The sequence below is a fragment of the Podarcis tiliguerta genome, assembly GCF_965153285.1.
Source record: "Podarcis tiliguerta genome assembly, chromosome: 6".
Lineage (NCBI taxonomy): Eukaryota > Metazoa > Chordata > Lepidosauria > Squamata > Lacertidae > Podarcis > Podarcis tiliguerta.
Window position 1 is genome coordinate 49,711,684 of NC_139539.1, and position 14,563 is coordinate 49,726,246.

The following is a 14,563-nucleotide window of genomic DNA, read 5'->3' on the forward strand; positions in this document are numbered from 1 at the left end:
CACGATCTGTCCTTCCAGTGAGCACTCAGGGCTGATTTCCTTAAGAATGGAGAGGTTTGGTCTTCTTGCAGTCCATGGGACTCTCAAGAGTCTCCACCAGCAACATAATTCTAAAGCATCAATTCTTCGGCGATCAGCCTTCTTTATGGTCCAGCTCTCACTTCCATACATCACTACTGGAAAAACCATAGCTTTAGGCCCCTTCCAACTCTACAATGCTGTGAATCTATTACCCTTTGCTTGCTCCATCTAGACAGACAGATGACAGAGGTGTAATTTAGGGAGTCCAGGAAATTTAATTTCCCACCTGTATTTCAGGCAACATATGTTTATTATGTACTCCGAAGTTCTTATATCTCTGGCCCATTTACTCGTTCCACACTTGGACAAGACATGATTGTATCTGATTAAATGGATCTAGGTGCTAGATTCGTATGTTTGTATTGCAAAGAGCTCCAAACTGGCTGTGAAGAGCTCCAAAATAACAAATGAGCTTCACTGTGAAAAATTATGCGATACACAAAGGAGCAAAAAATCCTTACTTCAAATATATAATGAAGAGGTTCAAACTGGAAGTAACTGGCCAGAAAGGGATTTTGGGGTCAGAGTGGACAGTTCCATTAAAATGTCAACCCAGTGTGCAGCAGCTGTGAAAATCAAATTTATTAGGGATCATTAGGAATGGATTAAAAATAAATACTGTATACAAATCTATAGTGTAACCAAGCTTGGAATATTAGTTGCCATGCTTAAAAATGATATTGTAAAGCTGGGAAAGGTGCAGAAAGGGGGGGGGGTGGCAAAGTGATCAGGGAATTGGAACAACTTGCAAAGAAGAAAGGTTACAAAGCTTGGGGCTAATTAGTTTAGGGGGAAAGGTAACTAAGGGAGGGTATGTTATAAATGTATTAAGGCTTTGCATAATGTGGGGAAAGTGCTCAGAGATGTGTTTTTCTCTTTGTCCATAATACTAGAATCCAGAATAAAGAAAATAATGGAATCAGTTCAATAATCTGGAATGAAGTGAGATTCAGGACAATCAAAACACCATACTTTTTCAGACAGCCCATAGTTAAAACTATGGAATTTGCTTCCACAACATATGGTGAACATAAAAGGGGAATTAGATAAATTCATGGAGGATAAGGCCATCAATTGCTATTAATCATGATGTCTATGTAACACTTCCAGGATCAGAGGCAGTAGGCCCCTGAGTACCAGTTGAAGGAAGATGATGGCCTCACAGAGTAGTTGCATCCTACTTTTCAACTTCCACTGGGGCACCTGGTGGAGAAACAGGATGCTGAATTCAAAGGGTCTTTGGTCTGATTTAGTAGGGCTCTTTTTTACATTCTTAGATTCACCAGCTTCTCTGAAAAAAAATGCTAAAAAAAATAAATAGTGACAATTATTTTTTAAAGGAACCCCAGAGAAATCTCTTTAATTACACCTTTTTGCATTTAATCTTTAATATCTACATGAGTGGGCTTTCAGATCTTGATAGTCTTTCTTCACCACCACTTCATCCCTGAATTATGAATTCATCACTGACAGGCAGGCTTTGTGGGGCTGGCATAGAGGAGAGAGGAGGAGGAGGAAATAACAGGGCTTGCTTGGTTTCACATATTGATCTGAAAGGCTGAAACTGAAAAACTAATTCCTCCTGGATTCCTATCCACCCAGACCAGAAGTGGTTTCATTGAGTTGAAGGCTTGGATTCTTATTGTATTACAAAAGATCAGAGACCGACAGAGTATCATGAACGTTCCTTGTTTCAGTATGTTAGGTTTAGATACCATCTGTTATTTTTTGGGATTTAGACTAGGCAACCCTAATTCCTAAATTCTGATTCTTTCCAGTAGAGGGCATGGGGCAAACACACTATTTTAGCGGGTAGTGATCTTTAAAAGCCTGTCCAAAAAACAGGGCTTAATACGAGCTAATGTTCTCTAAAGGTGGGTCCCAGAATTTGTTTTCCATCTGGAGCTCAGCCCTGGACATGTGCATTTGCATCCTGCTAAAAAAGAAGTAGCAGCTCCTGGCTTCTGCTTACACTGATATTTCCAACAGTCCAACACAAATCATGTTTACTTGAAACACCCATCTCATTGATTTAAGTGGAATTGGCTTTGAATTAAATATGCTTAGAATTACTAGTCTTAAAGAGATACAGAGCAGAAAATCTCTATATTACATATCACTTTCCAAGCAGGTATTTTTATACAGTTAGATAACTTCCTTAGCTAGAAAATAAGTTAATCTACTACAGTGTCTACATTAAAACAGACGAATCGGTGTGATGTTAATGCCAGATACTGGATCCGTATCACAACTAGACTGCTTTCGTGTGTAGGTGTGCCAAGACCCAGTTGACATAACCACCTTGATGTAGCAGTGCAGCCACTACAAATTACCATCTCCGGCTTATTGGCCAATCTTGTGACTTCTTCAGCATGTGTTGACATGGTGACTCTGTGCATATCTTAAAGCATTTTATGTAATATACAGTCTATGGTCTTTACATGTGTCAGAGCATTCCCTACTTTAGGGAGAAAATAGCAGCTCCTGGGGGCTTCACCACCTTATCAAAATGGTTGTGTGAATCAGCATGTACCTGAATGATTTCCAGTTCCTTATTTCTCTCCAGAAACAAACAGCAGAGCCAGGGGTTCAAGAGAAAGCTCTGCTTTGTTTACAGCTTCAGGCTGAAGTAGTTGCTTGGCTGTAGTAGTTGCTTTGCCTAAAAAGGGAAGAAGAACTAGCCATAGTCTGCTGGTCAGTCTGGGGGCTATGTCAGGGAAATGGGGGTGATTTGGATTCAAAGTCTTCTCTGTTCCACCCCAGCATCAGGGCCAAACCCATGCTTTTTTTTCATTTGGGTCAAAGCCTGGCAGGCCTCAGCTGTCCCCTTTTCAGCCCCTACCATCCTCAGACCATGCCACCACAATGAGGTTTCCAACCATTGACCTCCTCTTGTTTCTAATTACCTTTTGGTTTAAATGTTTAAAATGAAAACATAAAACAAGAATAGCAAAGTTAGCAAGATACAATATCAAAGTGCACACAGCAGTGTTGGCTACAGTGCCTCAAGATGTCACATTTCAAGTCAATAGGTAAATTACAATAAAATATAGTTATAAGCCAGAGTGGACTGAAATTACAGAGAGTTATCTTTAAGCAGGGTCTAACCTTTGAATATAACTTATTCACAATGTTATCTGATCTGATGAATATGATATAAAGAGCTACTATATTACATCAGATTTATCTCTCTTAGCAATGCTCCTAATTACTCAGTTTTGATATACCAGTCATTCTGATAATGCCATATCCCCAAATTCTGTCTAGCTGACCTTTCATGGTGAACCCTGTTGTCTTCCAATATTTACCTCCTTATCTGACTGTGGAAAGGGAGTTCCATGGTATCCTAAGACCCCTCAGCTGCCCTCACATACAGCAGAGAATTACTCCCTTCATCTGTAATGGTACTATTTTACATACCTAATTAAAAAGGAAAAACTCCTGCCTGTAAAAGCAACAACTTTGAACAACTTTGATTCTGGCAAGGGTGATTGAGGCAAAAAACACAGCTCTGCTCTGCAAGTGAAACCTAAGCTCCAGCAAGTTCCAAGAGAGGTCTTCAATGATCAAACTAAATCCACAAATTTAATTGTATGCCTGAAGATAATACGCCTGTGTTTAAACACGTGGAACATACACTCTATATACAAAACCTTTTGATCCTTCCAGCCATAGGTGCTGGCTCCCTGGGGCCCTGGGTGCCCGAGCACCTACAAAATTCTCCATGAAAGGGCTGGGCACCCACAAATTTCGGCTGCAGGATCATGCACGCTTCATGGCACCCACAGATCTGAGCACCCATGGTCATGGGGCCAAGCTGGCACTCCTGCTTCTAGCTGATGACTTGTTGTTTCTTACCGTATTGACCCAAATATAAGCCGCACCCGAATATAAGTTGCACCTTTAAAATTGGGGGGGGGGGGCAGAGAAAAGAAAAAATACCCGAATTTAAGCTGCTCCATTCCTCTCTGCTCTTGGCTGCATACTGGACAGGGGAGGGGGGAGCAGCACTGTGTTGCCTTCGGCTTTTCCCCTTCCTTGCTCTCTTCCTTCTTGGCCTTGGGGGAGAGGACGGGGAACCAAGCATGGGGCGGGCGCCTCTTTGCCACGCTCCTGGTGCTGTTTGCTCCATGCTCCTGGCTGCATACCGTAAGGTTGCGGATATAAGCCGCACTTTAACTCTTCATGATCGGAATTTGGAGGGAAAGTGAGGCTTATATTCAGGCCAATACGGTATTTAATGTTTTGGTTATTTGGAATAGCATATCAGAAAAGCCAAATAAGGTCAGACCAATGATCCATCTAGCTTGCAGTCCTTTCCTTAGCAGGAACCTTCCTAAAGAATCCTAAGCAGTGCCCATATCCAGGTGGTTTAGGAAGTTCTAGCTCCTAAACGTAAGGATGCACTAAAAGCAACACAATAGATGCCTATAGAACATGATATAGCAATAAACTTGTTGGGTTGTGTGTGTGTGTGTGTGTGTGTGTGTGTGTTTCTAGTGGTTCTTCTAAGCCCATACCCTTGCAGTGAGTTATAAAAAGGGAAGGAATGACTAGAGTCATTACATTTCTGAGTACCAAGGCTTCCTCCTTAGGAATAGGAATCCAGGACTGTAATATTTAATTCTTTCCTATGATTTGTCATCACAGTAGTAGGGTATTAAAGTACCTGATCTCAAGAGCACTTAAACATATGTTCAACTTTTCTCAAAAGGGATTATTAATTTGGATAAAGTTACACATGTGTTTTGAATAGTTGAAGGATTTGAAGCTCTTGTAGTCTCCTTTGGATTTGGAAAACATGTTCATAAGAAAGACTGCACTTATAATTGTCCCTGACTAATGTGAAGTTGATATATCCAGTTCCCTCCCTCCTCCACTCTTTCTAACAGACACACAAAATCTGCACTTCTGTGCATACATACACACTTCAAAAATCATTGAATATAATTTTAAATGGGATTCCCCCCCCCCAATAAATATCCTTCCAAAGTTGGAAGTACTACTGACAGCATACTTATGAATTTGGAAATACGCAAGATCACAACCAAAAACATATAGGAACCAATTTTTATTTTAAAATACTTATATGCTGCTGTTCTGGGCAAATGTTGCTTTTGTAATATTTTTAAATAAGGTTCTGAAGCTGAAAGCTATATCTTACATTTTGCTAACATGGAATAGTGATTGATGTGATTAAAATAGTGATTAAAATGTTTTCTTTGGATGGGTTGTTTGCATATCCAGCTTCTGAAACATCAAAAGACTTCAGATTCAACTTGGCAAATTCACATATATGTTACAGATGTAATATGAGGACTTGGCAATGGAATCCAAACCCTTTTTTCAGCTGGACTGGGTGTGCGTGGGGGGAGTGTATTGGGCAGAGGTGCTCCTCCACCCAGCCCAGCCAACCTCAAAGTTCAAGAATATATAAAATGAATATGTGCAATTATTATTACATGTTTAACATTTGAAAAGCTGAACAAAATTATTTGAACACAATTCTGAATTCCGTAAAAAAAAAGGCATGTAATTTTAATTTTTTTAAATGTATGAAATGTTGTTGACCCCATTATTTTAATGTTGAAAAAGTAATGAAATTACATTTATCTCTAATTATTTTGTGGGACTACCAGTGGTCTCCCATTGGTCAATATCTGCTTTGCTTCATCAATAGTGCTGTATCAGGTTCTTCCAGATAATCTACTGGACCCAATGTTGACATCATCATCATCATCATCATTATTATTATTATTATTATTGCAGAAACCAACATGTATTCTTATCAATTTAAATTTTTAAGGTTCCTGCTGAAAATACTAAATGCATCTGACTTCCTATCCTTTAGCATGCACCTATCATACTTAGCCTCGTTGTTGACATTTTTCAGTAGTATGCTTCCCTGAGTAATGTTGCTGGGACTGCCATAATATGGCCATTTGGAATAGTGCAGCTGCTCCTGCTACTAACAAGGAAGATGTAAAGTGCCTAGAGAGTTCGACCCCCAGCCACAGCATCTCACTGATTTCAGAGGCTTGGAATGTTGCATCATTTTTATTTTGGAATATTGTATGTGTAAAAGGGGAAAGCTTATTGCTTGGCTCATTTTATTCCCATCATCCCAAAGTTTAATCGCATTCAGGGTGGCAGTGGGAAGGGTGATGATAAGCTAAGAGGTCTGACTCTGTGGTGACATAAAGTGTGTGGTTCATAGCAGCCCAGGAGAAGTGCAAAAACAATGGAAAATGTGCTGACCGCAGCTTAATAATAATAATAATAATAATAATAATAATAATAATAATAATTTATTATTTATACTCCGCCCATCTGGCTGAGTTTCCCCAGCCACTCTGGGTGGTTTCCAATCAAGTGTTAAAAACAGTACAGCGTTACATATTAAAAACTTCCTTGAACAGGGCTGCCTTAAGATGTCTTCTGAATGTCAGGTAGTTGTTTATCTCTTTGACATCTGATGGGAGGGTGTTCCACAGGGTGGGCACCACTACTGAGAAGGCCCTCTGTCTGGTTCCCTGTAGCTCACTTCTCGCAATGAGGGAACCACCAGAAGGCCCTCAGCGCTGGAGCTCAGTGTCCGGGCTGAACAATGGGGGTGGAGACGCTCCTTCAGGTATACAGGACCAAGGCCGTTTAGGGCTTTAAAGGTCAGCACCAACACTTTGAATCGTGCTCGGAAACGTACTGGGAGCCAATGCAGATCTCTCAGAACCGGTTGCAACAGCACACTAAAAATTCTGCTTGGTTTCAGGCTTGTGGAACGCACAGTCACTATTGTGGATTTCAGCAGTTTCCGGAAAGAATGTGCTAGTCCAAAGACAACGTATTTGGATGACTTTAATGGTGAGTGTCGTTTATTGGAGGGATCCTATGCAGCATGCTTAGAATTAGAGTCTTTGCAAGGAGTGAGTAAGGTGGGTTGTCTCAATAGATCAGGTAAGTATGAAGAGGGGAGTAGGCAGGAAAGAGGGTAGTTCTAAATTGAATTACCGGTAATTAGGTAAAGGGCTACAGGACCAGGAAATGGAGCATGAGCAGAAGGGGCAGAATATGATGTAGTATCTGTGAGTTGCACATGTGAGGTGCTTTGATGAACAGACAAATTCAGCTAGCAGGAAGGAAAAGCAATACTGTATAGGAACAGGAAAGGACAGAAAAGAACCAATCACAGTAGGAGCAAAGCAAAGATACAGTAAAACTACTTGGGTCTGTGGAGGCCTGTAATTTGCCAAAGACATGCAGCAGCTCATGGTTCTCTGAAGTCCACCAGTGGCTGATTAACCAGAAAAAAATGAGACACAAACTTATAATTCTTGCACTTTTCTGTTCAGGGGACTAACTGCATTTGACTTTAGAATTTGTAAGCTTTGTTAAAATGCAGGCACTTTGAAAAGGTCTAATACAACTTTATTGTTGAAATAAGAATATAAATTGTAATTGTGAACATTTCACATTTTTTAAAGAAATACATTTTCACTAAGTCAAAAAAGTATTCAGACTAATAAACGATTTGAGAAAATATCTATAAGATTATGCAGGTAACTAAAAACTATAGCAACAGCAAACAGTTATCAATAGTTGAGAAGGCATTGCCTTGTTTTGCTATTTAATTAATGGCTGATTGAATTCAAATATTAAGGGCAACAAAATTGCTGGGTAAAGCTATCTAAAATCAGAAAGTCAACAAAAATATAATTAGATAAAGCAGCACTTAAAACAATCATTTTAAAACAGATAGAAAACTACCCCTCCCCTCAAAAATCAGCAATAAGGAATTCCAGAAGAATAAAAATAAAAAAACTTACAGCAAGCCAATCTAATTCAAACACATAATCCAGTGACACAATGACATACCTATGTTATACTATATATATTGCAAATATATTGCAAAACCCAATGACATCCCATTTAAAAAAAGATTTACTGGGTTAAGTCACATACATAAAATTAAAGTCATCTGTACAGCGAAAATGGAAGTTATGGGGTTTTTTTCTCAGATGGATTTGCAATAAAGATAGGTGCCCATCATGAAGTTACAGGACTTGGACACTGAGCACCTGAGTTAGGGAGGTTTGTCGGTCACCAGTTCTCCCTAGTGTTATACAGTGTTATACTATGGAGGGAGCGGGTGGCGCTGTGGTCTAAACCACTGAGCCTCTTGGGCTTGCTGATAGGAAGGTTCAAATCCATGTGACAGGGTGAACTCCTGTTGCTCTGTCGCAGCTTCTGCCAACATGACAGTTCTAATGCACACTAGTTCAAGTAGAGAAATAGGTACCACTGCAATGGGAGGTAAATGGCATTTCCATGCACTCCGGCTTCTGTCAAGGTGTCCCATTGCTTGATGTTTTCCTTGGGAGGGCTAGGCCCTAGTAGCCCTAGTGTAAGAGCCTCCACTGATAAGATCATTGCTAGGTGGACAGACACCAAGCTGCTTCTGAATTTCTTGCATAGAGCTGACTGCTTGGTAGAAAAAAAGAAATATGTCAGTGTTCTCCCTCATCTTTGTCAACTGCTCAATCATTAGCACTGAATGATCACAACTCTGCTCTGCTTCTTTGCTCTCCACGAGGACATGTTGATTTAGTCAGACTGTGTGGCATCTGTCAGTGTCTTGCATGAATTTTCTGGTGCTTAATGAATTTATTTTGTAAAACAAACATCTTCTTGCAGTCCACACATCTAACACATTGGGGTTGGGGTTCAGGCACAAATTATATTTTTGTTTTTACTTCCTTTTTTTGAGAATAGGCCAAATATTTTCTCACATTTGTTACGTGCAAAAGTTTTGTTTAAGAGTAGCATTGCTGTGAGGCTTGATTTCTTACCCACTGACTTCCCCCACTAATCAGTCATTTATAAAGTCTTGCCTGCTAATAGATCTTAAGGCAGGCATCCCCAACCTGCGGCCCTCCAGATGTTTTGGCCTACAACTCCCATGATCCCTAGCTAACAGGACCAGTGGTCAGGGATGAGGGGAATTGTAGGCCAAAACATCTGGAGGACCGAAGGTTGGGAATGCCTGTCTTAAGGTGTTTCACAAGGGTAATTTTCACTTTAAGGTTTTCCCCACACCCAGTATACTTGCAGAATTTAATTCTTGCTGGCACTTTTGGATAGATAATTACAACCTTCCATATTTTGAGTTGTATTGTAGGACAATATTGCTGTCTTTCCTGATATTCAGGTTTTGCAGAAGCGTCTCTTCCCCCATTGTTCAGCCCAGACCCTGAGGTCCTCCTCAGAAGGTCTTCTACTGGTTCCTTCACTACGAGAAGTGAGGTTACAGGGAATCAGGCAGAGGGCCTTCTCGGTAGTGGTGCCCTCTCTGTGGAACACCCTCCCTTCAGATGTCAAGAAAATAAACAACAATCTGACTTTTAGAAGACATCTGAAGGCAGCCCTGGATCGGGAAGTTTTTAATGTTTGATGTTTTAGTATGTTCTCAAATATGCTGTGAGCTGCCCAGAGTGGCTGGAGAAACCCAGCCAGATGGGCAGGGTATAATAACAACAACAACAACAATAATAATAGCAATAATAATAATAGCAATAATAGTAATTCCAACCAGGATTAAGCAGAGGATGTAATCCATCCCTGAGTTCCCACATTATGTTTCTCTACCCTCACATCACTCACGTTACTAGCAACAGATGTAGGCAGTGTATACCAGAAGTTTAAAGTGGATCAAATGCTTCCCTGGTTTGCATGTTTGTTGCATCATCCACAATATCTTGTCCTCATCTTCAAAGTGCAGCACTGGACTTTTGGGAAGCCCTTTGGAAGCAACTCTGCACCTTGCTTAAAGAGGAGAAAGTACTTTCCATTTAATGGAAACTGTTTCTCCTGCCCTGCCCTGGTCCTTAAACTTCTGATTTCAGCAGTTTAGAGGATCAACACAAAACAGCTTCCAAAAGATAATTTCTAAAAAGTGAGAACCCTGGCTTAAAATTTGCCTGGAGAAGTTCTCAAGAATCCTGAAGATTCTGTCAATGACCTGGAAGCACTGACATGGACCATAATCACCTGTGTGTGAGCAGCTTATCAAACAGCACTAAGCCTGGTTTCCTGTTGTTGGATACCCCAGCTCAGATGAACAGAAAACCCAAATCCTGTCCAGGGAGCAGCAAGGCAGAGCAGTTGACTGACTGCTGCATCCCATGTCTGCTGACTCAATAGATGAGTGTGCATTTCTTTCTGGAGTTTTTTTTTTATTTTACTTCAGTTTCAGGCTGGTATAGTTGAAGAATTAGGGCTCTTTGGGGCCCCATGTGGCTGCTGGTGCCCCACATCAACCCCTGGGCAAAGCTCTCCGAACCAACAGTGCTCCTCTCTGGCAACAGAGGCCAGTGGAGCAGTAGCAACACTCTGTCCTGCCTGCCCCACCTTCCACATTGTAAGGACATCTGATCCAGCATGCTGTTTTCACAGTGACCAACCAGATGCCTGTGGGAAAACCTCGAGCAGAGATTGGGCTCTGCTACAATTAATACATTTTACAACAAATTCTGAACACAGGCAGTGAAGGGAGGGTGCAGTTTGCCTCATGATGCAAGTTACAGGTCATAGAAATCCTGTTGATGATGGAGGTAAGGAGCCCATGGTCCAGACATTATGGGACTCTGGTTCCCACCCCCAACCAACATGACCAATGGCCAGGGATGAATGGAGGTGCAATCCAACAGGTTCACTATCCCTGGTACAGAAAATAGATATGGGGTTGAAAGGATTCCTTTGTATCTTAGCACAATACTTCATGTGAACATGACAGTAAAACACTGTGTTAAAGTCTTGCACCTGCCACCGATTTCTACATGCAACAAAGGACATCACCAACCTAGCCAGCTTCTAAATCTGTTTTCCAATACGTCTTACTTTCCAGTGATGGTAAGGAACGCCATGGAATGTCGCCGAGGCAATTAGATCAGTGCCTGACAAAGTTTGTTGTTCTAAGTAAGGCTGATGGTAGCTAGGTGGTGGTTCTGTGCACAAGGAAACGGTGATGAATTTGGATATGCTGTGAATCAGAAAGTCTGGAAGAAGGAGAGCTGGTAATGATGCAGTGAAACACAATAACAATTTTTAAGGGTCTGGAATTACTTTCATATGGGGAGAGACTAAAATGTATAGGGGGAAAGGGAATATGACACACAACAGTACTAGAACCAGAAGCGCCAGTTAAAATCAATACACATAAAGTAAGTAAGAAAACCAGTCTATGTAAAGAAGCCTCATATATAGCTCTGTTGGTGTCTGGAACTAACTGGTTAAAAAACAAACAAACCACTAGAGCAGAGGTTTTCAACCTTTTTGATTCCACGGCTTCCTTAGCCAACTACATTCTTTCTGCAGCATCCCGGTGGGGCTCTGGAGCTACTTATGTCACCCCTTGCCTTCAGAGCTGGCAGCCCCTCACCCCTTTTTGAACACTCCCTTGTGGTGTTCCATCAGTCTCCTCTACTCTCCCCTCCCCAGGTTTCTGAGCTGCCCACCCCAAAGAGAGGTGCCTCCTGAGGCACCATTTGCCTGTGGAGCTTGTAGCAAGGGCTGCTTCAATAAACAGCTGCCTTTGGGAGGCAGAGACGTGAAAGGGCATCAGTAGGGAAAGAAAGAGGGACAAATGCCAGCGTTGCTCACAGCACCCCTGACCATCATTCAAGGCACCCCAGTGTGCCACGGCACACTGGTTGAAAACCACTGCGCTAGAGTAACAAGGAAGTAAAGGACTATCTCCTAAGGTGGACAGGCCAAGAGTCCCATAGTCAGGCCGTATATCAAATGCACCTAATCTCTTATGGTACTCAAGACCAAGTGCTGCCGCCTATATGACTCTCTTACTATTAAAACTCAGACTTGTCATGGTGTTGTTCACAAGTGACACTTGTGTCCCAAGCACTCATGCTAGAGAGTCAGTTCTATTGTACTCAGGGTGCTTCCAGGTATGGGGCTTCGTATTGTAAAAGGGTAGTTTTAGATATTGCAAATGGGTTGTTGGCAACAGTTTTTTTTAACTTTACTCTCTCTTCCCACCTGAACAGGTAAATCTGGATTAAATAAGGGTTAAATACACATTGGTGTTTTGAAGCTATGGATGCTGTGAAAACTCTGCATGCATCCCACTATAAACACCGGCAGTACCCTCAGTGTATCTTACTTATAAGGACAACTTTTAGCCTGTAACACATTTTCACAATAGAGTTTGGAAAGGACATCTGAACTTCACTTGGGATATGTGTGCAGTATGTAGGTGTTGTCAATTCAGCGCTGCAACCAGATGAGAAATCAAATGTTGTCCTGACCTGTAGCAGCCAATGTAGGCTTGACTTCAGAGTTACAGACTAATTTAAGCAAGAGGTGATTTAAATATAAAGGGGGTGGGGAATATCAAGGTACTAAAACAAACAAACGAGATCGTCACCTTTAGTGTTACATGTGAATATGTCTATGAACAGACAGATAAAAGCGGTACCATTAGCACGGCAGGCCAATTTAAGCCTTTGCAAAGGAGAATGTTGAATGCTGTTGATCTGGGAGAAAGCAGAAGAGCTGCTTTTAAATGGAAGAAATCACAGAAATGGAAAGGCAAATACGGATTTAAGCGTTACTGGTGAAAAAGCACTCCATCCTAGACGGGATGTGCTCGCTCACCCCCAACCACCCTCAGTTTGAAACGCGAAAACAGCTCGACCCTAACCTCCCCGACCCCCTTCGCCAGCTCCCAGCCAAAGTTCATGCCTTGCTCGGTGTGGGGCAGGGGGGGGGATGACGGACGGGCTCATCCCTGAGCAGCTGTGCGTCCCAGCTGTGGACTCCATTTCCCAGGCTTCCTCCCTGCCCTAATGTATTCCGTTCTCAGGCCGGCTCTGTGCCTGTGTGTGTGTGAGAGAGAGAGAGTGTGTGTGTTTGAGAGCGAGAGCGAGCGTGAGTGTGTGTGAGTGAGAGAGAGAGAGAGCAGCTCGGAGTCCCTGGGAGAGTGGAGGCTCATTCACTGATTAGAGGCAGCTTCGAGAGGCAGCGCTGCGCTCTCCTTGGCTCCCAGCAGCCGTGTCAGGCTCCTGCTCACTCCCATGCTGGCCGAAGGCGCTTGCACACACGCGCCGGGCTTAGCACGTCCGGCTCTCCTCCCCGCGCAGCAACAGACCAGGCTCTCGCTCTCCGCAGCCTGACATTAAAAGGGGGACGCCACCTCTCGAGGAATTTCCACGGTGAGTAGCGGGAGATCCCAGGGGTGCATGCGAGGAAGCCAGGGGTGCATGGTGCATTGTTTGTGCGCGCGCGTGTTTGTGCCTAGACGTATGTGTCGACCTAACTTTCCAACGGGATCTCCGGGGTTTCGATTCAGTTCTCTGCCCTCGTACTTTCCCCCTTTTCTTCTTCTTCTTCTTTTACTTCTCTTGCAAATGCGGGCGCCGATGTTTCGAAAAGTCAAACTTTCTGAACCAAGTTTGCCTCTCCATTTTTTTCTCCACGCCCAGCTCCTCGGCGCAAAAATTCCCACGGAAGAAGATGCTCATCGGGGTCCAGGGGTGGGGATGCTGAAAAAGCGCGCACGCGGGGGGGGGGGGTGGAATCTTAATGAGTGTGTTTTTTTAAAAAAAAACAACAAAAATCTGATCAATATGGTGCCCCCTTCCCTTTTAAGGGTAGCTGTGTTCCCGGGACTCTCCTCCTCCTCCTCCTGTTTATTTTACTGGGGAGGGGGTGGGAAGCAGGCGACACGGGGAGGGGGCTGGGTGGGATCAGGTGCCGGGGGAAGAAGCCTGCAAAACGCAGCCGAAAACCGCGCGGCTCCAATTAGCGCAAACAGCATTTAGTGTTAAAAAAGAGAAAGAGAAGAGCGGCGTGGGGGGGCGGGGGAGAGAGAAGCGATCCCTGTGCAAGCCCGGGAGATACTTCCCGGCTTTCCTTCGCGTGTCCCACGGTCTTGGGCTGAAATAACGCAGTTTCCCCAAACAATACCCAAGACTCGGGGTGGGGGGGTGGGGAAGGAGAGGACCTTCGTCGAAAGGGACAAGCCTGCTAGTCTCCCTCTGGCACGACCTAGGTAGATAATATTTTTTGCACAAAACTCAAAATGTTTAAAAATCCAGCATTTGCCCTGTGCGTAGAAAGCACCGCATAGAGTCAGGATCGTCATCCCCCCGTCAGCTTTCAGTTTTACTACGGAGCGGGCGCACATGTGAACTTTGAGTATTAGAAATTACATAACCGCAATTAAGGCGTACTTTCCGCCTTTTTCCCCCTCCTCCTTTTGTCCCAAGTTCCTTTTCGCTGCCGCGATGGTTGCGCACGTGAAATGCTTGCAGTTTGGAGGAAAGGTTGAAGTTCGGACAAACAACTCTCCTTCCTTCAAAGAAAGTCCCTCTCCGCCTGCATTTTTCCTCTCCGAGATGCAAAACAATTTTTAAAAAATTGGTCGTTAGTTGTATGTTTGCAATTATTCTCCTGCAATGAATAGCATAGC

The 14,563-nt window shown here is 43.0% G+C and overlaps 1 protein-coding gene across 3 annotated transcripts in view; it reads left to right on the forward strand.

Moving 5' to 3' along the window:
* Positions 1 to 12,963: 12,963 nt before the first annotated feature.
* RNF220 (ring finger protein 220) overlaps positions 12,964 to 14,563 on the forward strand; it is a 314,664-nt gene continuing 313,064 nt past the window's right edge. The window contains exon 1 of one of the 3 annotated variants that reach the window (XM_083446089.1): positions 12,964 to 13,304. The gene's annotated coding sequence lies outside the window, so the exon portion shown is untranslated. The remainder of the gene's footprint in view (positions 13,305 to 14,563) is intronic. The other 2 variants (XM_083446091.1, XM_083446087.1) reach the window with 2 other exon arrangements.